The 26,176-nt window shown below is 42.8% G+C and overlaps 1 protein-coding gene across 4 annotated transcripts in view; it reads right to left on the bottom strand.

Annotated features, from left to right (window-relative positions):
• cd276 (CD276 molecule) overlaps positions 1 to 26,176 on the bottom strand; it is a 346,648-nt gene that overhangs the window by 296,880 nt on the left and 23,592 nt on the right. Inside the window, exon 1 of one of the 4 annotated variants that reach the window (XM_060853773.1) lies at positions 9,308 to 9,327. The exons of the other annotated variants lie outside the window; for them this stretch is intronic. The gene's annotated coding sequence lies outside the window, so the exon portion shown is untranslated. Of the gene's footprint in view, positions 1 to 9,307; positions 9,328 to 26,176 lie in introns of those variants that run through there. 4 annotated transcript variants of the gene reach the window in all.

Below are 26,176 nucleotides of genomic sequence, written 5' to 3'. Positions count from 1 at the left end.
GTGCCCTAGTTGTACGATTTGCCAAGACTCTGGTCCCAGCATGGTTCAGGTGAAGCCTGTCCTGTCTGAACAGCTCCCTCCCTCCCCAGTACTGATGCCAATGTCTCAAATTTGAACACGTTTCCCCAACGCAAACCTTTTTAATTTGGTCGATCCTGTGCCAATTTGCTTGCGTCTCAGGTGGCAGACCTGGGATATTACCTTTTTGGTTCTGCTTTTTAAATTTAGCCCTGGCTGCTCACATTCCCTCAGCAGAACCTCTTTCCACCTATAAATCGATGGTATCTAGGTGGACCATGACCAACTGGACCTTTCCCTTCTCACTCCAAGTTCCTCTGCAGCCTGGATGAGATATCGTGAACCCGGGCACCAGGCAGGCACCACAGCCTTCAGAACTCATGATCCTATTCACTGAGAACAGTGTCTATCCCCTCAATTACTACCACATTCCTTTTTTCCTCCCCTTCTTGAAGGCTCCCTATACCATGGTACTGTGGTTAGTTTGCTCAGCCTCCCTATAGCCCCCACTCTCATCTACACTAGGAACTAAGAATCTCAAAGCTCAATGGTTGAGGCTCCTTTGGCACTTACTCCTGGATCCCTCACTGGTTGTCATAGCCTCCAGTCCCTGACCACTGATCAATTTAGAGAGTTAAAGTTAGTTAATCTAAGGGGTGAAACACAGTATCAGGTAACTCTACCTTCCCTATCGTGGCAGTGCTTGAAGCTCAGATTTGAGCTCATCAACTCAGTTTCTCAAACAACCAACACTTGCTATAGGTGTGGCCTCTAAGAATTCCATTGGCATCCACAGCTCCCACATAATGTGGGTACAACACATTGAACTAAGTAATTGAAATAGAGATGCCAGCCAGGTAAAGTACAACATATACATATACACATACACTTGCACATTCGTACACATTATGCGCACAGAACCTTCCCCCCCCCCCCCCCCCCCCCCCCCCCGCCCCCACCCATCACCCTCTTTTCCCTCTCCCTGTAGTTGGCTCATCACAGATAGGAATGAATATACAGAGCATTTTACTTTATAAAGCTCATGCGGTATGATGACTTCAGACACCAAGTACAGACACACTGAACAAAAGGATTCAGATGATCTGTGGTATTATAGCCTTTCAGGAATAATAATACAGAAACTCCTTCCTTCTATCCTTCACATTCTCATGGTCTTTCTTGTCTGACATCTGAGCATAATGCCTGCAGCATCCTTCAACCAGTGCACAAAAGATCAATGCTTTTTGGAGAATAACATGTCATGCTGTGACCTCGGACAGATTAATCCATGGCCTGTGCCTTTAGGTTCACGAAGTCTAGCTGTAAACAGATACTGATTCAACTCAGTTAAAAAAGAGAACAACAGTGGCTGGAGCAACAGGAATATAGGAGAAGGAGTAGGCTGTTCAAGCCTGTCGCATTGTGAGGCATAAGAGCAACAACTTGATTCTGCATAGCGCCATTATCACAGTGAAGCATCACAAGGTGATTCAGAGGGGGAGCATCAAAACATAATCCGACATAAAGCCCCCTGACGAGAGATCTGAGGGGAGAAAGGCAAGGAGGGATTTTCAAAGTCCGGAAAGATAAAGACCCAGTTGCCAAGAGTAGCACCAAGAAATCTCATGCATCAGAGGCTGCCAGAACTGTGGGGGACAAGCTGAATCAATCATTTCCTGCCCGTCATCTTGCTGTGTTACTGTAATGGCTGATGTGCTCATTCAATCAAAGGCTATTTATACGCAATGAATCACAACCAGATCCTCAAACTGGAAAAGCACTCCTGAACAATCACAGCACAAAAAACTTCAAAAAGTACCGATTACTCGTTAAAATAAAAAAGACCCACTGGGCCGGAAAGTAGCTGTTGCCTGGTGAATCTTATAAAAGCCACTGTGTGGAACAATACTTTTCTGTGGTTGATCTGCAAATACCGCATGCCACACATGGAAAACAATGATTATATAGGAACATGTTTTAGTGATTTATGGCCAAATCTTCTTCATTCGTACTTCTGTCATGCTGCATCTGAAGAGGAGTACATTCCAGAATTTCAGCCCATCTCAAGGAGTCTAGGACTGGACCTGAAATTGCTAAATTTCAAGAGGAGGTCCAGCTATCAATATAGAGCCATAAAGATATCAGCCTTAAATCTTGCTGCTACTTTGCCAGTTTTCAATTGATACTGTCATGAGCCAGACCAAGCCCCCTCAAAATATTTTAAGGCAGCCGAGACCCTAAACTTTTTTCTTATTTTAAAAGATAGATATGGAGTGCTGTGTTCCAAATGTGGTGTGACTGATCAAATTACTCGACATTAAGCAAAACACAATTTATATAAACACTACAGTTAAAAATACAAAGACAAAAGAAAGAAGAATTTAGGATAATTTAACCATTGGAAAAACTTAACTGAATAACAAAGAGAGTACCTATTACTAATTAACAGTTCCAGTCCAGTAACATCCCATAAAACACACCCCTTGGCAAAAACGCAAATTCAGACACTGATTCTTACATGCCATTCTCCAGTCCAGGAGGAAATAACATCGACAGAGATTTCAGAGAGAGTAGCAGATAGGAATCATTTACTGAAGCTTCCATCTTTTCTGGGACTCAAACAGCTCCTGACTGTTACAGTTTACAAAAAAAAAGAAAGCCTGTTCTGAGAGAGCTGGCACTCCCCTTCCATTGTTACAACTGTTTTATAAAGACCTAAAGACTTCTTAAGTTATTTGCTTAAGCCATTTTCAGTAGCCAGTTCAGCACCTCTGCCTTTATGACCTCCATCAATAAAACCCAGGACAAAATAGCCTTTTTACAATGACAGTTTTGTCAAAATATGCACTTAGCCTCCAGCAGAGTTAGGTTTGGATTAGGATCATCCTTTACCCTACTGCAATATTTCTGTTCCCTCCCATAACATATGAAATAGACGTGGGTGGCATGGTATTGAAAGATTCAAAAGAACATTTATTACAGCTCGCTGTTATATTTAAACATAGGTGGACAGGTACTTCAATGTCCAGGCTAGCACTTAGCTATTCAGTTACAATGAGTAGCACCAAGAGTGGCTTCCATCAACACAATGCTTCAAGTGACCCGAGTTAAGATGGAGATGGACACTTTGTTTTAAAAACTTTCAAGTCATAGTGATGATATCATGAACAGGTCTCATGAAGATACATTGATAGTGGTTTTCAAAACCATTAGTGGGCTGGATGGAGTAACTAAGGAGAAGCTGTTCCCACTTGTCAAATAAGGAAAAAAGGTTAAAAAGGCATAGATTGAAAGTGATATGAAAAAGGAGCAAAGCTGAGGAAAAATAAAATCTTCTCATAGCAAGTCTTTAGGGTATAGAATCCACTTGCCTGGAAAGTTGGTTGAGGCAAGTTCAATTGAGGCACTGGACGATTATTTGGATAGAAATGGTGTGCAGGACCCAAGGAAAAGGCAGGAGATCAGGATTAAAATTGATGAGGATACGATGGGTCAACAGCCTCCTTCTGCCACCGAACGATTCTGTGATTCTGCGACCCGTAGTTCATCAGGACACAGAGAATCATTCAGCGCTCTTCGATATTTCCAATTTCGTTGAGGATATGCTGCCTTTGTGAAGATGGCAGCAAGCTGCCGTGGTGTGGTAGAATTCAGTACTCTCTCTCCCAAAGTGAGTTGGGAGGTGGAGGACATTTATTTGGTGAGGAGGATGTACATAGGCAAATCCGATGCCGCCATACTTCTGCTGTGATGAGGTTTGACAGGAAGACTCATTGAGGATATTCCCAGACCATCACCGTTGGGGACCTTTAAAGTTCTCGTTCCACTCCTGTTGGAAGCTGTTAAAGCAAACCCTGTCATGCTTGCTTGTGGGCTCCAAGTGGTTAGGGGTGGAGCCTTCGCTGAAAGGCACACCATCCTTCAGCAGTTGACTCAGTTCACTGAGAGAACTTTCTTCCAGCTTTTCCAACATTGCACCCCTCCCAGAACAACCAACACCACCACCTAGGCCTCTGGTCGTGCATTACCAGCAACTGTCACCACCGATGGTGGGAGGGGGGCTAACAGTGATCACTTACTTCCATCCTCTGACTGGATTGCAGGTCATTGGGGGAAATGGGACTTTCTGCCCCCTGGGTGTACTCGATCATGGACAAGGTACACATTAGCTTAAGTGCCTGACTTGAATCTTACACAGCAGGCCTTCTTCAAAAAAAGGAGGCTACAGAGGACGCTAATCAATTGTCCAAGATTTCCATTACCTGGATTCAAATCTGTCTTTAAATACAGTGGATTGGCCTGACCAGGCCATCTCAGAGGGCAGCTAATACCCAGCCAGATTGCTGAGAGTTTGGAGTCTCATTAAGGCCAAACCTCACAGCAGCCTCTCTGAAATGACACGAGTGAAACAAGGTGGGTTTTGGGCTCTGAGCACCGAAAGTGGAATCAAAAATTAATCTCTTATCTGAAAAGATGGCATCTTAAACTCTGCAGTGCACCCTCAATACCGCATTTGGAGTGTCAGCTCAGATTTCACACTGAAAGGTTGGAAATATTCAGCTAAAGAAACACATTGTTATTAACATCTTGATCAAGAGGCTATTTCATTCAGTTACATTAAAAAAAATACAACCTTAATGGGATGAAGCTTTTGAATCATTCACTGTAATATTGACAGAATATCTACAGGAAAAGACACTATTGGTAGAAATTAATGCTGCATTTCTTGTCAAGTATAGCATGACACGGCAAGTGTTAAGTGTATACGAGGTACAGCAGGGCAAGAGAAGGACCTCAGCATTATCATGTATGAGTCATCGAAAGTCCATCCTCAATGCCACGGTTCTGTTGTAAAAGTAAACAGATTGATTGCCAGGACGATTAAACATGAAGCAATTATTTGCACAAGGCCGTTGGCAGACCAAGTCGAGGTTGATCTCATCAGGAAGATATCAGCTCTGGAAAGGGTTCTGAAGCGGGTCACTGAACTAACAGGGGAGTTTCAGAGCCCTTGCTTACCAGGATAGGGGAGCCAGGGCATGTTACTTGGAGAAAGTAAAGAGCAACACAGAGTAGCACTGACAGCTCAAATGTCAATGAATTAGACTTGGTAGCAATTGACTTCAGTTGATGGCTAGGGAAGCCCAGGAGGCAGAACGGCATTGACACGCCAAACTAGATTAAACCTCGGAAGAATGCTTACCTCAGTTAGCTCAGCGTTTGGGATAAGTCACTGACAGTTGCAGGGGTTAGGAATTTTCTTCACTGACAGAAGCTGGTCAAGTTCTTGTGAGTGAGCAGATCTCCAAACACAGAAAGGAGAAGAGGAGTATGTCACCAAGTGGTGCGCTCTTTTTTTTTAAAATATATATTCAGGGGAAGAGGGTATTGCTGGTTAGGCAGCAATTTGTTGCCTATCCCTAATTGCCCAGAGGGCAGTTAAGAGTCAACGACATTGCTGTGGTCAACCCAGGTCCTCAGAATGTTATCTGGGTCTTTGAATCAACAATCCACTGATAATACTACTACATCATTGCCTCCCATATAAAAGATAAAATATAGCACAGTGGCTCAGCGGTTAGCACATCAGCCTCAGGGTCCCAGGTTCAATTCCAGCCTTGGCTGACTGTCTATGTGGAGTTTGCACATTCTCCCCGTGTCTGCATGGGTTTCCTCCGGGTGCTCCGGTTTCCTCCAACAGTAAAAGATGTGCAGATCAGATGAATTGGCCATGCTAAATTACCCATAGTGTTAAGGCATTATTCAGAGGGAAATGGGTTACTCTTCGGAGGGTCAGTGTGGACTGGTTGGGCTGAAGGGCTAGTTTCTACACTGTAGGGAATCCAATAAAAATAAAATACCACAGATGCTGGAAATCTGAAACAAAACAAAGAATGGTGGAGAAACTCAGCAAGTCTGGCAGCATCTGTACAGAGAGAGGAAGAGAGGGAGTACAGAGTCTGATATGATGTCTTCAGACGTGAGCCTAATCTATCTGTTGAAGGAGAAACTGGACTGAACGCTGATTTTGCAGGTTATACCCATTTCACTCTCCATTGAAATCCAAGCGAGACCAATATTAACTGAGTTCTGACAAAGGGTTACTGGACTCTACACATTAACTCTGTTTCTTCCTCCAGATACTGCCAGACCTACAGGGAGTTTCTCCAGGATTCTGTGCTTGATGCTCATTCTCCAATTGACAGCAAACATGGCTACACACAGGGCTCAGAAAGGAATTTCCAAGTCATCGGCAAGACGAGTTTTCCACGGATTCTGTTTTGCCTTTCCAAAAAGATGGTGCAGCTCTCGGAGATGGATACATCAAAATAGGGTACGGTGAGAGTGCGAATTTTAAACCATTTTCGCAGCATAGGTCAGTGGGAATTTTAGCCTTACCTATCTGTTGCAGGGGAGGTTGTAGTGAACACTGATTTTACAAGTACTGCCAATTTTACTCTCCATGGAAGTCAGCATTGAGACCAATATTAATTGTTTGTGTAAATTTAGGAATATAGTAATTCCATTCCATCTGCCCAGCAAGATAGAATTATTAATTGAGCAGTTGTACTTTGATTAAAATTACACTCTAATTGGGCTTTTTCTGTCCTGTTGCATGTTACTAGCAAAAAGCTCATTGCTTACAGAAGGCAATTTTATAAATCATTTATGCTTTTGCAGATTTTTTAAAAAACACATTTATTTCAACTTTTTGTGATGTTACCTATTGCAATTTTGTTTCAACAGCACAGTGCCTCACGGTTAGCATTGCTGCCTCACGGCATCGGGGACCAGGGTTCAATTCCACCCTCGGGCTATTATCTGTGTGGAGTTTGCACATTCTCCCCGTGTCTGCATGGATTTCCTCTCAGTCCAAAGATGTGTGGGTTAGCTGGATTGGCTGTGCTAAATTGCCCCATAAGTGCAGAGGGGTGTGCAGGCTAGGTGGATTAGCCATGGGACATGGAGGGTTACAGGGTAGGGTTGGTGGGGTTGACCTGGGTGGCATGCTCTTTGGAGGATGACCATGGATTTGATGGGCTGAATGGCCTGCCTCCACGTTGTAGGGATTCTATGATTCTTTCCACACCTCCCCCAAGCAGCGTGCAAGTATGACATTTTTTTCTTCCCCAATCTCAAAACCAGAACTTTCAAGTAACAATCCAAAATTTTTGCTTTGTTCTTTCACAGGTGTCGCTGGCAAAGTTAGCAGTTTTTGAAAATTCATTTTTGTGATGTTGGCACTCACTGGTTGATCAGAATTTATTGCCTGTCCCTAGCTGTCCTTGAGAAGGTGGTGGTGAGCTGCCTTCTTGAACTGCTGCAGTCCACCTTACTTGGCCATCTTTAATTACCCTCACTGGACCATTTCAAAGAGCAGCTATCTGAGGTTTGAAGACCCCACACCAGGTACAAATGGCACTTTTCCATCCTGAAAAGGAAAACAATAAACCAGATGGGGTCTTCACATCATTCAATCATAGCCTTATTGTCACCATTGATACCAGCCGTCACAACTTTGGGATTCAACTTCAGTCCCATCAGCTTCTCAAGCTGGGATCTGAACTCACGCTCCTCAAAGCATTAAAATATCGGGCAGTGACATGACCACTACACCGCCACCTCACCCATAAAACAACATACAAAGATGTTGCCTCAGTTTCAGGCACTGGATTGCTAGGACCTGGTAACTTCATTAATGACTGTCAGAGAATCTAGGAACCCCTACATTGTGGAGGAAGGCCATTCGGCCCATCGAGTCCACACCACTTCTCCAAAGAGCATTGCACCACCTAACCCTGTAACCCTGCACTTCCCATGGCCAATCAACCTTGCCTGCACATCCCTGGACACGCAGGCAGTTTAGCATGGCCAGTCCACCTAACCTGCACATTTTTGTACTGTGGGAGGAAACCGGAGCACCCAGTGGTGAAAAGCCACGCAGACACTGGAGAATATGCAAACTCCACACAATCATCTGAGGCTAGAATTGAACCCAGGTCCTTGGCACTGTGAGGCAGCAGTTCCAACCACTAAGCCACTAACGCATCCGACTTTGTTAGGATATTTAAGCCTGCCTCAGTGATTAGTTCACTCATTGGGTTGTGCCTTCAATCTTGGCTCTATCTCCTGGGCCACCGCTCAGGAACTCCAGCAATGGCAAAGTATTTATCCAAGTAGGAGCAGGGAGTGGCCATATTGCTTTCTCAACTAGCACCAGATAAACAGATTGATGGCAATGAATGTTGTTCCTGCTCTCTACCAAATAGTGTTGTGGAGATTTTCAAAGCTCTTTTATTTACTGGAGCAGACAAAGTCTTGGTTTAGTGCCATATTCATTCTTGCTTTTATAGTTAGGAACATTTGATTCAAGAAAATATTTGCTCACAAGCCAATATTCACCAATTCCGCAGCAATTACTTAAAGCTTCCCCTTAAATCAACACATGTTACTAATTTCCTTTTATATAAGTTCATTAATGGGTGCGAACAAAAAAATCAAAGCAAAATAAAAGGAGAAGTCTGCAGCAGTGCGACACCCCAGCATACTCAGCAGGCTATTGCAAGGTCTGCAGGGCAGACTGCTATGGATTGGAGGCCGGGGGAAAGGATAGAGACACACAGACACATATGGGAGGAGAGTCAGGAGCAAAAAAAAAGAGGAGAGAGAGAGAGAGAGAGAGAGAGAGAGAGACAGACAGACAGACAGACAGACAGAGAGTGCACAAGAGAGAAATGTCAGACATTAGATGTTAAATGAGTACTTGGAGACCCTATTCAAATTCCTACACTCTAGGACGGTCTGGGGTGGAGGTTGAATTCTTCAGCTTCTCCGACCCCAAATTGGTACCACCACAAAATCTGAATGCTAACTCTGGTGACATTCTGTGACTGTATACTGTAAATTGTACGGAAATTCCACCCAGAATGAACGCTTATTTTGATTACCTTAACAAAGCCTTGATAAGAGAACTCTAAGTATTTGACCAGAGTTGCATATCTATCCAATAAGAATAGCAGCCACGTCGGCAGGAGCGATCACACATTATAGTCCATGTGATTTCCCAAGTACTTATCGTTTTTGCACACTTTCTTGAATGCAGTGTCAACACTGGAACATTAAGCACGCCAGACATGGGCATTCTGCCAGGATTCTGAACTGACCTGAAACCACCTCAGCTCCTGGTCAGAGACCAGAAACTGTTTGATGCACTCAGCAATAAATCAGCATTTGGGCTCCATTTCTAAATCTAAGAGCCACCTCAACCCTCCACTTTCCCCACACTCACCCAACCACTATTCTTGCAATTCCACAGCTGGCTTTCGCCTCATACAGCAGTTCCTACTTTGTCTGTTCATGAATGGTGGGAGGACTGAGCGCAGAGAAAACTAAATATTGAACTAATGCAGATATAAAGCAGTGGAATTTTATTACATGCAACAGAATGGAATTCCTGATAATCAGCGAGGAATGAAACTAGAAAAACAAGTGCAGCAGTTTGATCATCCTTTAAAGAATCAACTGCAAAATCAGTGTGTTTGCTTTTCATAAACCAATAGTCCCAGGTGGATAAAAGGGAAGTTCTTGCACCTACCAAGCACCTTTCATGATTTAAGGGTATCCCAACATTCAGTTCAATGAAATGCAATGACTATAGTAATTAGGAAATAAAGCTGTCCGTGTGCATAGTAAGTTCCCATAAACATGTCATAATGACCAGATCGTCTGCTTTACTAACATGGATAGATAGATAAATATTGACCAAGTCAGCAGGGACACACCACTGTCCTTTATCACAAGAGAAAGCTTTTTGTCCACCTGAGAGAGCAGATCAAGCCTCAGTTTAACATCTCATCAGAAAGATGATACCCCTCTTCCCCCCCAAGAGTATAGCACCCCTCAAGTGTCACTCTTGACTTACCTGGAGTGGGACTTGAAGTCAGATTTCTGATTCAAAAGGTGAGACAGCTTCCCATTGACTTACACTAGTGTATCCCCAATTCATTAACCGTTAACTCTGCAAATATTGGTGTCTGAAATCACCCATATACATGCAATAATAATAATTATTATTATTATTATAATATGCAACAAAGAACAAGTAAACTTGCTTTGATCCAAAACCCCATGAACATTACTTCTCTCAAGAGCCTTGAAGTGTTGTGTGAAACTAGTTAGGTACATACTTTGCACATTTGCATGAAACATATTTGCAGATTTTAACAGACATTATTTAACATATTATTTGAATAGATAGTGCACCTCTTCAAATATGGCAGGAGCAAATTTCACTTAAATGCAGAAAACGTGCATTCATAACACTTGCAGAACTTTGGACACTGATACATCAGGAAGGAAAAAAGTTACCTGGATACAGGAGGCAGTCACACCACCCACGGTTAGGTACTTCAGATCTGGTCTGTGGACAGGGACCAAGATGGCGGCACCGGCAAAGTTGGCAGTCTTTGGGGTCCTAAGCCTGTCCATTCCAGACTGGTTGCTTCCTCCCTTCTTTCTTTATCCTTTTTTCTTCTTTTTCTTCATGGTGGCAGAGAAGGTGACATTGCAGAGGAGGGAAGCACGTGACAAGGCTGCAGTCTGACCTGGCAGCAAAGCCAGGGACTCCTGGTTGCAGTCAGCCCAGAGCTGGGACTCCAGGCATCGTCAAGGCAGTGGCAGCAGGAAAGCCAAGGACTCCTGGCCGCGGCAGGTCCAGAGCGGAGACTCCTAGTAATCGGTGAGGCAGTGGATCCTGGTAGCAGTAGGCCCGGAACTGAAGACTCCTGCTGATCAGTGAGGCGGTAACTCCTGGTTCCGGTCGACCCGGAGCAGGGGCTCCTGGTTGTGGTAGACCTGGAGCCTGGAACACCTGGTTAATGGTGAGGTGGTGACTCCTGTTTCTGGTAGGCCCAGAGTGGGGACTCCTGATTATCAGTGAGGAAGTGGATCTTGCTTGTGGTAGGCCTGGAGCCTGGGACTCCTTGTTATTGTTGAGGAGGCGACAGTGGAGCCAGGGGTTCCTGGTATCAGGGCGAGTATTAGGTCCAACATAGCATTGCCAACCCAAGCGAGGTGGGCTCAACAAAGAGATGGAAGAATAGCGACTCCAAAATTGGTGGGTCTGGTGCAGGCAGCAGAGGGGGTCATTGCTCAGGACATATGGCAGAGGCGACAGAACAAAGATGGAATCTCTTTCAGCTTTTTTTTTATTCTAAACTATTCAACATGGCACCAGTTTGTAGCGATAGTTGGAGGTTTTCACTGTATTGGTCACTGTAGAGCCCAAGTGACAACACATTACCATTCATTCTTAGGACTTAGCCCCAAGAGAATCTCAGCAATTGCAGTTGTCCAACAGGTTCAACGTTCTTCTGGTCTCTGTGGACAGGAACAGAGACTGCACGGAGGATGAACAAAGGGACCGCAGCACCAGGGTTATGGGGGCTATTTGGTGTGGGGAGCTTGGAAGCAATGTAGTTGCATAAAAGAGCAATATGCATCATGGATCACAGCTTCAGAGCTCTGTGTTGCCTCCCGATGCCAAGATTAAAGGACAAATCCTCAGAACTGTGGAGCAATTTGGAGTGGGAAGGAAAGGATCCAGTTGTTATGGCCCATGTAGACACTAACAGTATAGGTAGAACCACGAACAAGGAGCTACTGAGAGCAACAGCAGAATTAAAAGGTATAACCACGGAAAGTATAAATCTCTGAATTACTCCCAAGTCACAAGTACATTGCTGGAAGGTAAATAAAATCAGAGACATTTAAATGCGTGGCTCAAAAGGTTGGTGTGGGAAGAAGTGGATTTCAAATCATGGAGCATTGGTACCAATACTTTGGAAAGAGGGATCTGTTCCATTGGGACTGCCCTCATTTGAGCCACGCTGAGACTAATGCACCCGAAAACCAAATAGCTAGGTTTGTGGAGAAGACTAAGTTGTGCACAAAGATTTGGGATGTTAAAGAGAAAGGACAAATCTAAAGGCAATGGTACAGGGTGGCAATCCAGATCATCCAAGTATGACAGGATAGTACATAAAAACATAAGAGTGCACCAGCAAATGCGCTCAAAGAACCAAAATGTAGTAAGAAGGACAGAATTAAAGCACAAAGCACTTCATGTCAAGGTCAGTAAATTGATAGCACAAATAGAAATAAATGGCCAAGACATGATCACCAATACAGATACATGGTTACAAGGTGACCAAAGCTAACAACTGAATATTCAAAAGATATTTGACACTTTCAAAAAGTTAGAAAGGAGATTGCTGGGTAACTCTATTAATAAAGAATAAAAGAAATATAGTAGTGAGAAATTATTCTTGTCCAGAAGATCAAAATGTAGAATCACTGAGTGAGGATAAGAGATAGTTAAGGAAAATAGAAATTGATTGAAGTGATTTACAGGTTCCCTAACTGTAGCTCCTCAAAAACAATAAATTCAAGAAATAATCAGCACTCGTTTAAAAAAAAAGACCTTATAGAAGTGTATAAGATCATGAGAGGCATGGATATGGTAAATGTACTCAGTCTTTTTCCCAAGGTTGGGGAATCAGGTATTAGCAGATTAGAAATCAGCAAATGTGATGCCACTGTTTAAAAAAGGAGGTAGGCAAAAGATGGAGAATTATATATTGGTTAGCTTAACTTCTGTAGTCGGAAAATGCTTGAATCTGTTATCAAGGAAGAAATAGCAAGACGTCTCAATAGAAATTGTCCCATTTGGGCAGACGCAGCATAAGTTCATGAAGGGCAAATCATGCCTATCTACTGGAATTCTGTAAAGATATTATGAGCATGGTAGACAAAGGGAACCCAGTAGCTGTGGTGCATCTAGAATTCCAAAAGGCATTCAACAAAGTGCTGTACAAAAGGCTGCTGCAGAAGATAAAAATGCAAGGTGTTGTGGGCAAAGTATTAGCATGGATAGAGGATTGGTTAAATAACAGGAAGCAAACAGAGGGAATAAATGAGTGCTTTTCTGTTTGGCGATCAGTGACTATGGTGTGCCTCAGGGACCAGTGTTGGGACTGTAACTAATCATAATTTACACAGATGACTTGGAGTTGGGGACCATGTGTAATTTACCAAAGTTTACGGATGACACTAAGATGAGTGGCAGAGCAAAGTGTGTAAAGAACTCTGAAACTTTGCCAAGGGACATAGATACTTTAAGTGAGTGGGCATAGGTCTGACAGATGGAGTATAATATTAATAAATGTGAAGTCATTCATTTTGGAAGGAAGAACAGTAAAATAGGACTATTATTTGAATGGTAAAAAAGATTGCAGCATGCAGTGGGATCGGAGTGTCCTTTTGCATGATTCACATAAGGTTGGTCTGCAGGTGCAATAGGTAATTAAAAAGGCAAATAGAATTTTGACCTTCATTGCTAAAGGAAGCAGTTTAAAAGCAGGGAGCTTTTGCTGCAGCTGTATAGGCTGCTGGTGAGGTCACACCTGGAGTACAGCATACAGTTTAGGTCTCCTTACTGGAGAAGGGATGGACTGGCACATGAGGGGGTACAGAGGACGTTCACTAGATTGATTCCAGAGTCGAGGGGGTTGGCTTATGAGGACAGACTGAGTAGACTGGGATTACATTCATTGGGATTTAGAAGAATGGGGGGGGGGGAGGAGTCTTATAGAAACATAGAATTGTGAAGGAAATAGACAAGATGGAATTGAGAAATTGTTTTCATTGGCAGGTGAAACTAGGACAAGAGGGAGAGCAGATTTCGGACTGATGTGAGAAGGAACTTCTTCACCCAGAGGGTTGTGAATCTGTGGAATTCCCTGCCCAGTGAAGTAGTTGAGGCTTCCTCATTGAATGTTTTTAAAGCTAAGATTATAAATTTTTGGACAGTAAAGGAATTAAGGGTTATGGTGAGAGGGTGGATAAGTGGAACTGAAGCCAAGAAAAGATCAGCCATGATCTTATTGATTAGTTGAGTAGGCTCAAAGGGCTAGATTGCCTATGTCTGCTCCTAGTTCTAATGCTCTTATGTCACCAAAAGGCTACTATTGTCACCCAAGCAGACATGACTCAGTATTGGATGTAGGTTTGCTCGTTGAGCTGAAAAGGTTCATTTCCAGACGTTTTGTTTCCTTACTAGGTAACATCTAGTGGACCTCACGCGAAGCAATGCTGAAAATCACTGCTTTCTATTTATATGTTTGGGTTTCACAAACAAGCAGACAAGACACGTCCAGAAACCCTAGCCACTCTCCCCTACATCAAAGATATCTCGGAAATGACTACCAGACTACTCAGACCCCTTGGCATCATGGTAGCCCACAAACCCACCAATACACTAAAACAGCAGCTAATGAACTTGAAAGACCCTATATAAAAAAATGAGCAAAACTAACAACATTTACAAAATACCATGCAAGGACTGAAACAAACACTACATTGGACAAACGATCAGAAAACTAGCCACCAAGATACATGAACACCAACTAGTCACAAAAAGACATGACCCTCTCTCACTAGTGTCCTCACATGTGGATAAGGAAAGACACCACTTCGACTGGGACAATACATTCATCCTAGGACAAGCCAAACAAAGATGGGCACGAGAATTCCTAGAAGCATGGCATTCCAACCAGAACTCTATCCACAAACACATCACGTTAGACTCCATCTACCACCTCCTCAGAAAAGGAAGAGGAAGTGACTTCACCACAGGAAATGACATCACCAACCCAAAGAAACCCAAAACATATAAATATGAAAGCAGGAATTTTCAGCATTGCTTCGCGCGAGGTCCACTGAAGATGTTACCTAGCAAGGGAACGAAACGTCTGGAAATGAACCTTTTCAGCTCAGTGAGCAAACCTACATTTAAAACCTCAACCAGAGTTACAAATTTTCTCAAAACTTGCTATGACTAAGTATTACAGAACAGGAACCTGCTCAAACACCATGATTCAATTATCCACTCTTGTAACCAGTCACTGCTATATCTGCTAGGAGGGAGCTTGACACCCAACTCTGGGTGCTAAAAATAGGAGTTCCTACATCAATGACATCTTTCACAATGAAAAGTGCCAAATTCACAGCAAAAAGAAATTGAAAAAAAAACACTTGTATTCTGGTCTTTGTCATCAAATTCAATGCGAAAACCTGCACTGTGAACAAAGCTGTGCACTATATTTGAAATTGACATCACTTCATGAAACAATAGCAGCTGTCATCAACCCAAGAGAGTGAAATAATGGAATAATAGGGCTGTTATGATGGAACGCCAAGTGTTCTTCCCAATAGCCTGATAGCCAAGGAGGTTTAATCAAGCCACAGCTGGAACTAATTTATATTGCAGGACTGAAATTATACAAAACTCTTCCAATGAGGTTAACATTTAATGTTTTTGAATACAAAATTAGTCCTCATCCGGTTGTAATATATCAAAAATTCACTTCTGATGACAAACAATTCTGTGTCATGAGTTTAGTGATGTTCTCTGACCTGGCAGACACTCCAGTGTAATGGCACTGCACTTGGAGATACAGAACTGACAGCAAAGACCATTGTTATTCCAGTTATGTCAAGAACAATACACTTCAGGCATCTCCTTCTTGCTAATTCACATTCTTATTAGACTAGGATCAAGCTGCCCTGTTCAAATATCACCTTTTGGTTCAGATTTTAAACAATAAATCCAGGCAAAACAGTGACAGCATCTCTCACAGAAAAAAAAAGTGTTTAATCTTTTCTTATCCTCTTTTCATATCCAAAACAAACTGAAGTCAAAAAATCAGAGATTTACAACATGGAAACAGGCCCTTCAGCCCAACTTGTCCACATTGCTCTGTTTTCACAATTTAACTTGTCTCATATGGAGCAAATGCAGGCCAATCTCTCCATACTTATCCCATCCACGTACCTATCCAAATGTTTCTGATATAACAAAATTGTACTTGCCTCCACCACTTCATCCAGCAGCCTGTACCAGACCTCACCACTCTCTAAGTGAAAAAATTGCCCCACAGGACCCTTGTGTCTCTCCCCACTCACCTTAAACCAATGCCCTCTAATTTTGGGCACCCCTATTCCAGGGAACAGCTGATGGCTATTTTCCTTAACTATATCTCTCATGACATTATAGACTGCTATAAGGCCACTCCTCAGGTCTCCTATGCTCCAGGGAAAAAAGTCCCAGCCAGCCTCTCCTTATTAAACCTTCCAGTCCGGGTGAATCTTTTCTGCACTCTTTCCAGTTTAACTATAAACTTTCTATAGTGGGGTGATCAGAACTGCACGCAGTATGACAACAATAAAAAGAAAGGATGGAAATTTGAAGGGTTATAAAGAAAAGAGCAGGGAATGATACAATAGCTCAAACAAAGATGAGCCAAATGGTCTTTTATGTTTTGCAGTTATATTATTCTGTGAAGTTTGCCCACACTTCTCTCAAGGGAAGCTCTGGTAAGATGTGGCCACCCTAATTGAAGTTAGAACCCTCACTGGAATTTATTCTTTTATCAATTTTAGTTTGAAGCAGTGAACTGGGAACCATAAGCTATTGATGACTTTTGGACTGTGGGGATCAGTTGGAAAATGGAATAAAGAAGCTTAGTTTATTCGAGAGGACCAGCCTGCAAGTTAGTTGCTTGTTGGTTCCTGATCAAAAAAAGGTTCTGCAGACACATCATTACCAGGGAACAGTGTTTAAACAGACAGAAGTTGGATATGAACAAGGTCAATGAAAATGACTGCACAGAGGAAGTATCCCGTCACAAAATGATGGGTCCTTGACATGTGGTGAATCCTTAACACTGACCCAGCTCTCAGAGGGAACAGAACCTCTGACACTCTCCTTTTCTAATCTGTCAGCCAGGGCTCCCTGACTGGGTCCGAAAAACAGTCCCAGTCAGGGAACTCACTTTCCCTAAAGAACCAAGACTTTTTTTAAGCTCCTCCTCAGATGTTTTAGCACCGGGTCAGGCTCCTCCAAACCTGCCTTGGATACAGGCAACAGAATTCACAGTAGTTCACTTCTTGCACCCGGAGCATCTCGGAAGAAATTCATTCTCTTCAGACTGCAAAGACATCAAAACAGCGACACTCTCAGACTCCAAAGGTATCTTCAATGCTTAACACAGAGAGCGAGAGAAAAAAAGAGCGAGAGTAAAAAAGAAAGAGCGAAAGAAAGGAAGAGAAGGTGCACGGCTTTTTGATAGTCAGTCCTGTGTTTGACGAATGAACTCTGTGCACGTCTAGCCACTTTGGCTGGACATAATGACTATTAACATTGAACCCATTGAAAGGGCCTGTGTAGTCAACATGTAACCAAATCCAGGGTTTACCCAGCCAATTCCATAAATGTGGGGGGGAGCTGATGGTAATTTTTGTTCTTATTTGCCCTCTGGGTGGTGGCACTATTTCCGCAGCTATGTCTGCATCCAATCCTGGCCACCAAATGTAACCTCTTCATTTAAAAACTCCTGGATGACCCTGGAGTTCAGCCAGTAGCTGACAGTGACCTTTGCTCAGGGCAATCACTCTTGCCCCATATAATAATATTCCATCCTCTACTGTGATCTTGTCTGTCCAGGTCCAAAAAGGTTCCAATTCTAGATGTGACGGCCCTTGAGATTCCCCTATCACCACCAGTCGTTTCAGGTTTGCCAGGACCAAATTTTCTGTGTCCAATATCTGATATCGTCAGCGGTGACTGAGAGTGTGTCCAGAATATTTAAAACCAAGACAGAATCTTCCAGTGGTAGCACCACTGGTGGTGTATCTGCCAGTGAGAGGCAGCTCAAAGCAGCCATGGTTGCTTTTGGGCCTTCCAGATGGTGTTCCTACTTGTCCTCTTTAAATATCTAGTCGAGGTTTGTGGTCCATTATTGTTCCAAATTTGCATCCATACAAAAGTATTGGTGGAACCTCCTGACACTAAATATGACCACCAAACCTTCCTTCTCTAACTGGGTGTATTTACACTATGCATTAGTGAAAATCCTGGATGCATTCACTGTGGGGTGTCCCTCTCCACTGGGCCACCTGAGCTAATATTACCCCAGTGCCCTATGGAGAGGCATTGCATGACAATCTCAGATCTCACTTGGGATAACAGTGTGCCAACACCTTAGAGGATGATAGCTGTTTCTTCACTTCTCTGAAAGCGATAGCTTGGCGACACAACCGATTCCAAGGCAGACCCTTCTTCAGGAATTGATGCAAAAGGTGCGAGGATGGAGGCCAGGGTTATGTATGAGCTTTCCGTAATAATTCACCAGCCCTAGGAAAGACCTGAGCTTGGTACAGACGTGGGAACCAGGGCACCTCTGATCGCCCTCACTTTATCTTCCGAGTTGTGACCCAGTCTTGTCGACTCTGTAGCCCAAGTAGGTCACGTGGAACACACATTATTCCCTTCCATGGTATACGCCCACCTGGGAGAAATATCTAAGGACTATGTTCTCTGAGTGTTTCTTAATGAGCTTCCCTGCTTTAACAGGTCATCGAAATAAATGGTGACTTGAGGTAGATCTCGTCAAATGTTCACCATCATCGGCTGAAAGATTGCCATTTTGGGTATTGTCAGCCTGCGCAGTCTCATATATTGGTGCAAAGTCTTATAAGTGTTAAATTGCAGCAATTAATTTCTGGGAATTCTCAAACCATAATTTCAGGTTAGTATGACTTATGTCCAGCTTCCCCTCAGCTTTGTGTGCGCATCAATCCTCAGCACAATAGATTGAATATTTATCTAGCGGTAAGAAGCTGTTTACCATTTCTTTAAAGTCCCCAATAAAAGAAACTGACCCCACGGGCTTCACAACTGGTAATACCAGTGCTGCCTATTCCACAAACTTTACTGGCTTCATGACTCCTTTGCTATCCAGCCTCCTGATTTCTGCCTCTGCTTTTGCACACAATGCAAATGGCACTGGTGGGGCCTTGCAGAGTCACGGAATTGCTACCTGGGTCAACATGAAATGTGGCCATGGCTTCCCTGATAGTACCTCGACCTCCCTGAAAAAACATCTAGGTGTTTAATTCAGAGTTCAGAATTCTAATCGAAAAATGTTGAGCCAATCAAAATGAATTTTTCCTCATCAAGCTTGAATCAGTTGCTTCTCATACAAGACCGGGACCAAAGTTATACCCTTATCCTGTAAAGGTTCCCTGGTATAGGTTCTCAGTCTAACTGAGGTCTTGTGCAAACTTAACGATTGGAGTCCAGAGTGAACTTTGAAGACTGGTTCTGTGATCACTGAAACAGCCACACCAATACTGAACTCCATTAGAACCAGGGGACCATTGAACCAAGCATTTGTTCTGATTTGGATGTTGCTGAGTAATTTGACTGTTATATACTAGCCTATGAGCTCTCATATTCCATTTAGGTCTAGTGGGACTCTTTCACGGCCTCAAGTCCGCCGATCAGCAGCAACTGCAATGGCTTGCCAGCCCTGGTTTTGTTTTGGGGTTTTGCTGTGGGCTGATCTAGAGTCCTTCTGTTCAGGATGTGTCCTGAGTGAGGCAATGCAATTGCCTTCAATTGAGTGGTATTCCTCAAGCTCAGTCGGATTGGCGAGGGTGTCTACTTCCATTGGACCATCCTATAACTCATATGCTCCACTTGCTGCATTTTCCAGTGACAAAGCCAGTTGCAGTGGCTGTTTGAAGTTCAGTTGGGCTTCAAAAAATAATGCCATGATGTACACTATTCTATGTGTATCGGGTTCTCAATTATGTTTGTGATTTGAGAGTATATTTTACACATTTCATCCTAGCTCTTACGTTTATTCATTCATTCTGTAGATTGTATACTTGGACTTGCTGTTTAGGATTCTGTACATTCTTGAATTAAATTAGCTTTACTGTCACATGAGTACAGTGAAAATTTTACAAGTCACCACTTATGGCGGCGTTTTAGGTATAAAAAAAGGTACAGATTCTGAAAGAAGAAAAATTAGCAAAATAAAAGTCCAGCATTTCAGAACTTCAAAAGTACAAAATCATAGCAACAAATTAGAAAAATAAAGGAAATAAAAATTTCAGAATAACAGTGCTCCCACCATACAGAACAAGAAAAAAAAACTGTTCTGCACACCACAGGCTCAATGGGAGGTCTCCAGTCTCAGAGTCCGAAGCTTGAAGGTTCAACCCTCACTCCAGAAATTGCAACAAAATAAAAATCAAGGCAGACAAGACAATGACTTCACTGCTTGGTGGAGGAAAGGGTGGAGGGCAATGGGCTCATGAATTCTTGGTCACTACAATCAAGGTGACATCATCTGATGCCTCCCCCTTCCCACTGGGAAATGAGTGTCATGAACAAGGTCCATGTTTGTGCACATCCCTAGCTACCATGGAACTGTGTGGCTTGTTAGGCCATTTTTTTTCTTTATTCAGTCACAAGATGAGGGCATCACTGGCTAAGCGGCATTTGCTGCCCATTCCCAATCGTCCAAAGGACATTTGAAAATCACCCACATTGGTGTGGGTTTGGAGTCACATGCAGACCAGACCAGGTAAGGATGGGAGATTTTCTTCCCTCAAGGACATTAGCGAACCAGATGGTTTTTATATGACAATTGGCAATGGATTCATTGTCATCATTAGATTTTTATTTCCAGGTATTTATTGAATTCAAATTCCACCAACTGCCAAGGGGGGAATTGGACCGAGGTCCCCAGAACTTTATCTGGATGTCTGGGTTAACAGTCCAGCAATATACCACTAGGCCATTGATTCCCGTTCACATGGCATATGAGAGTTAACCCTATTCCTGTGGGTCTGGGAGCATAGGCAGGCCAGACCAGGTAAGGATAGTTGATTTCCTCCAATTACAAAGGACACTAGTGAATCAGATGGGTTTTATGACCATTGATGTTAATTTCAAGGTTACCATTACTGACACGACTCAACATTTCAGATGTATTAATTAGCTGAATTAAACCTCCAATAGATACAATGATAGGATTTGAACCCATATTTCCAGAGCATTAGCTGAGATCTGTGCATCAATATAGTACAGCGGAGTTAGCACCACATCATGTTCTTTACCTTCACTAGCTGGGAATTTCCATCTTTCTCCAGTTTCACTCCTGTCCCCAGTCAAGTCTTGTCAGACCTAGTTTTGTCTAGAAGGTCAATCTGATGGCCTCTTGATCACCTTCCCACGAAGTTACTGACTATCCACTGTGTCTTGGCCTCCAGGTTTTCACTGCAATCTCCACCAGACTTTCCACCCTCCAAAATATTTGCCCTCTTCTAACCCTGATCTGATGTACATTCCCATAACCGCTGCATCTCAGCTGCTTCTCTGCTTCCCTTTCCTCCTTTACAAGCCACGCTGTAAAACCACTCTCTTCGACGGAGGGCTTATGTCCAAAATGTTAACTCTCCTGCTCCTCGGATGCTGCCTGACTGACTGTGCTTTTCCAGCGCCTCACGTATTTCAAATATGGATTATTGTCATACTTTTTGCTTTATGATATGCTTGTGAAGCACCAGTCATGTCCTTATATTAAAAAAAAGTGCTATTTAAATACAAGTTTTTGCTTTTCAGAGGTATTTTGAGATGTTGAGATCATACAAGGTCTTGAATGAATGCACATCATTCTTTGCTCTTTCAAACTTTTCTCTCTGGCCTTATATGCTAGAACTCAGACCCAGGCTAATTTTTTTTTGTACTTGTTCCTACCTTTCACTGAACAGGTCCCTGTGGTTTGTAAAGACCTTGAAATCAACGTTTGTATTGTTCCAAATGAGAAGTGGCCCACGAGTTATAGATGTGTTCAGACAATTTGCAACAAACATCAACTAGCACAATGGCTTGTCACTGCAACACTTCCAAGAAACTACTCTCATAACCCTTGTTTAAGATGGGAACAGCTAGGTAAATTAGAACATCTAAGTTGGCTTAGATAAAGAACTTAGCATCCTCAGTGAAATGTTAAGCAGGGTTGTCTTGTGTTATGGCCTCATGGTCAGTATGTCAATGTCCCTTCAAGAGACTTGCTCATTATATTATCGCCATATGTCACCAGAGGAAATCAAGGTGTCAGACTCCATCTTGCTCAGGGATCACTTGAAGCATGGCATGCTATTGGAAGTGAGGTCTTCAATGCTGCTTTACCGTAATCAATAAGCTAAACATTAGCCCGGACATTTACGTGCCCATGAGTATAATGGTTGTACATAATAGTCAACTGTAAAAAAAAATCTTCTGGATGTCACAACACCCACGCCAAGCTTATATTACAGGAGCTAACACAAGACTGCCACATCAGGCAAAGTACCTTGCTGGAGGCAAAACATTATACCCAATTCCTCCCACAGTGGCTACTTTTATTGGAATGATCACTGTTAAGGCAGAGTGAATGAGCACCTCACTCGACACCAAACAATCCAATTTAATGCTCTCCTAATGCTGGCTTCCTGAACAGCAGTTAGAAAATGTAATACTTTTGAACTTCACTCATGACAAAACATGCTGAGTAAGGGGGAAGCTGGACAGATACAAGTATTGATTCAGGATTAATAGCAAACCATAAATTCAGAACAGTGCAACATCACAGAAGAGGACTGCAGTAAACCTAGCAGCATATCTTTGAAGTCAACCGAGATTTTAAAAGAAAACTCAAAACCACTTCCGGCATTTGTTTCTGATTACTAAACAGATGGAGAAGGATTTAAACCCACCTTACGTGAAAAAACGGAATCTGTACTTGTCTGCACACCAAATGTACACACTGACCAATTGTAAACTTCCTCGCGGTTATCCATATGCAAACATATTGCTTTGTTTATTTCACAAATTGGTAAAAATGAACAAGAAAAACTGCACCTAAAAACCAGTGCTTAACAGTGTCAAAAAGTATCAAGTGATCCCACCACCACTAAGCATTGACGTTTACAGCACAGAAGGATTTCATTTGGCTCTGGATCACATTCTCTGAATCATAGGACCTAGTTGGCTCCTCCAGCCTACTGTTGTTATGGTTACGTCAAATAACAACATGCAGAGTTACATCTTGCTTCACCACATTAAAATATTTCAAAGCATTCGACGACGTGAATCACATTGAAAATATAATACAAGTGTGTCAGGCAGCCATACTCCGATGCCCCACAGGAAGTAACAAGGTGGTGATGTCCTGCTGACACTGCCTGCATAAGAAAATCTCTCTCTTTGACACTTGAGGATTTTAAGTTTGATAAAGCTCCACAGGGAAGATTTGGAAACACAGTTACTTAGGATTATGGTCTTTTCAAAGTTTTACTAAAACTTTATGGGATGATTGGGTAGCACGGTGGCTCAGTGGTTAAGTGAGCAACTTTCTCATTCCCCCTTACTAACCAAGTGCTCTCTGCCTTTTGTCGGTCTTTCTTCCTTTTAAAAGTGCCTTTCTTCTGATTTTTTTTCCCCCAAAGTTCCAAGACAATGCAACAGCATACAAAATATGTAACTGCTCCTCCTGGAATTAAAGGAATCGACGTTCAACACCTAAAATACCTCAATAAAAAAGGAGCCACTCTCACAGCCACATTTTTTTCCCCCAATTGCCATCTTGGAATGTGAGGTGCTGTATTTTGGAAAATCAAATCAGAGCAGGACTTACACACTTAAGTCCTGCTTAACAAAGAGACTTTGGAGTGCAGGCTCATATTTCTTGGAAAAGTAGATAGGATAGTGAAGGCAGCATTTGGTATGCTTTTCTTTATTGGTCAGAACATGGAGTTGAGAGGTCATGTTGCGGCTGTACAGGACATTGAATAGGCCACTTTTGGAATATTGCGTGCAATTCTGGTCTCCTTCTTGTCAGAAGGATCTAATGAAACTTGAAAGGGTTCAGAAAAGATTTACAAGAATGTTGCCAGGGTTGCAGGATTTGAGCTATAGGGAGAGGTTGAATAGACTGGGGCTGTTTTCCCTAGAGTGTTAGGGGCTAAGGGGTGACCTTATAGAGGTTTACAAAATCATGAGGAGCATGGATAGGATAAAGAGACAAAATCTTTTCCCTGGGGTGGGGGAATTCAGAACTAGAGGTAATAGGTTTAGGGTGAGAGGGGAAAGATATAAAAGAGACCTCTGGGGCAACTTTTTCATGCAGAGGTTGGTGCTTGTATGGAATGAGCTGCCAGAGGAAGTGATGGAGGCAAGTACAATTATAACATTTAAAAGGCATTTGGATGGCTATATGATTAGGAAGGGTTTAGAAGAATATGGGCCAAGTGCTGGCAAATGAGACTAGATAGGTTAGGATATCTGGTCGGCATGGACGAGGTGGACCGAAGGATCTGTTTCCATGCTGTACATCTCTAGGACTCTATAAATAAGCAACTTGTTAACTTCTCTCAACAGCTAGTAAATCCCTCAAACTGTGACGGAAAAGCTTTGATCTATGTTTCTTCATGAACAAAATGGAAGGTTAGGCAAAGGAGGAGACAAAAGAGAGGGCATCAGGGCAGGGCTGGAAGAGAGTATGATTACTGTCGGGAGAGGAACTTCCCTGAGTTGTCTACCCCTGGGCAATATGGAGAGCATGACTGAAACCTACACAAGTATATAAAAAAGGTCGTTTTTGTCAATATACTTTATAACACATAATTGTGTCTGGATCTACAACACATCAAATTTAATCATTTCACACAGCTTTACTGCTGCTCATTTCTGTTGGTATCTTGGGTCACATAAATTTTCAAATCTTAAAATGAGGTCAATTTGCAAAAACATTTGGAAAGCACTGACTTATGGATTGTAAATCCATTAAATACCTACAGAGGAACAGCAAACCAATATAAGGTTACGCCCACCAATTAAGTAATTATCAACAAAGATTCCACATTTCATAGAAAAGAATCCCTACAGTGTGGAAACTGACCTTTCAGCCCAACAAGTCCACACCAATCCTCTGAAGAGCACACCAGACACACATCCATCCCCTCTCCCTGCATTTCCTGTGGCTAATGCACCAAGCCTACACATCCCTGAACACTCTGGGCAATTTAGCATGGCCAATTCACCCTAACCTGCACATCTTTGGATTGTGGGAGGAAATTGGACCACCTGGCAAAAAAACCCACACAGACACGGGGAGAACATGCAAACTCCACACAGGCAGACAGTCACCGGAGGTTGGAATTGAACCTGGATCCCTGGCACTGAGAGGCAGCAACGCTAACCACTGAGCCACCATGCCACCCTATACATTTAGCATGAATTCAATGCAAATTACATTCTAACAAGCAAGCGACATTTCAAATTACAAAATGGCAAATTTAACTTGAAATCATCACAATACAGGTCTTACGCAACGCCAAGGAGTCAGCAATCCACTCCGATGTGGCTCCATGTACACAGTTCGACAACGTGTTGTCCTTTCAGAGAGGGTCAAGCGCCCGCCTGGCCAACAGCTTTCACAGGGAGTTTCACAAGTACAATTTTCAGACTTCTATGAAACCTCGCCTGTTTGGGTCATGTCAGTTTTGATGGTGTAACACTCCAGGGTTCCATTATAACCAACCAATAAATAACACACTGGTTCACAGGTTGGCCATTTCTAGGAAACATCCAATTAGCATCAAGCTGTTCACAGATTTGGAACCTTTTTAGCCAGTTTGCATAATACCCCAATCCGTCCTAATTCTCCTCCTGCCAAACAGAAAATCTGACCTCCTGAGAGCAATTTCCTTTCTGCCTCACAATATTCCTCCGTATTATAATGTTAAACAGCATGGAAACAGACCCTTCAGTCCAACCAGTCCATGCCAAGCATAATCCCAAACTAAACTAGTCCCACCTCCCTCCAAACCTTTCCTACTCATGCACCTATACAAATGTCTTTTAGACATTGTAATTGTACCCATCTCCACCACTTCCTCAGGAAGTTCATTCCACGCGCAAACCACCCTCCATGCAAACAATTTGCCCCTTTTGTCTTTTTTAAATCTTGCTCCTCTCACCTTAGAGAAATGCCCACTTGTCTTGAAATTCCCAATCCTAGGGAGAAAACTACTACCATTAACTCTAACTATACCTGTCATTATTTTATAAACCTCCATAAGGTCACCTCTCAACCTCAAATGCTCCAGGGAAAAAAGTCTCAGCCTTTCTTTATACCTCAAACCTACCAGCAACATTCTGGTAAATCTCTTCTGATCCCTCTCCAGCTTAATAATACACTTC

This window comes from Hemiscyllium ocellatum, chromosome 42 (assembly GCF_020745735.1).
Source record: "Hemiscyllium ocellatum isolate sHemOce1 chromosome 42, sHemOce1.pat.X.cur, whole genome shotgun sequence".
Taxonomy (NCBI): Eukaryota; Metazoa; Chordata; class Chondrichthyes; order Orectolobiformes; family Hemiscylliidae; genus Hemiscyllium; species Hemiscyllium ocellatum.
Note: the sequence above shows the minus strand (reverse complement) of the source record. Positions and strands in the feature narration are given on the sequence as shown.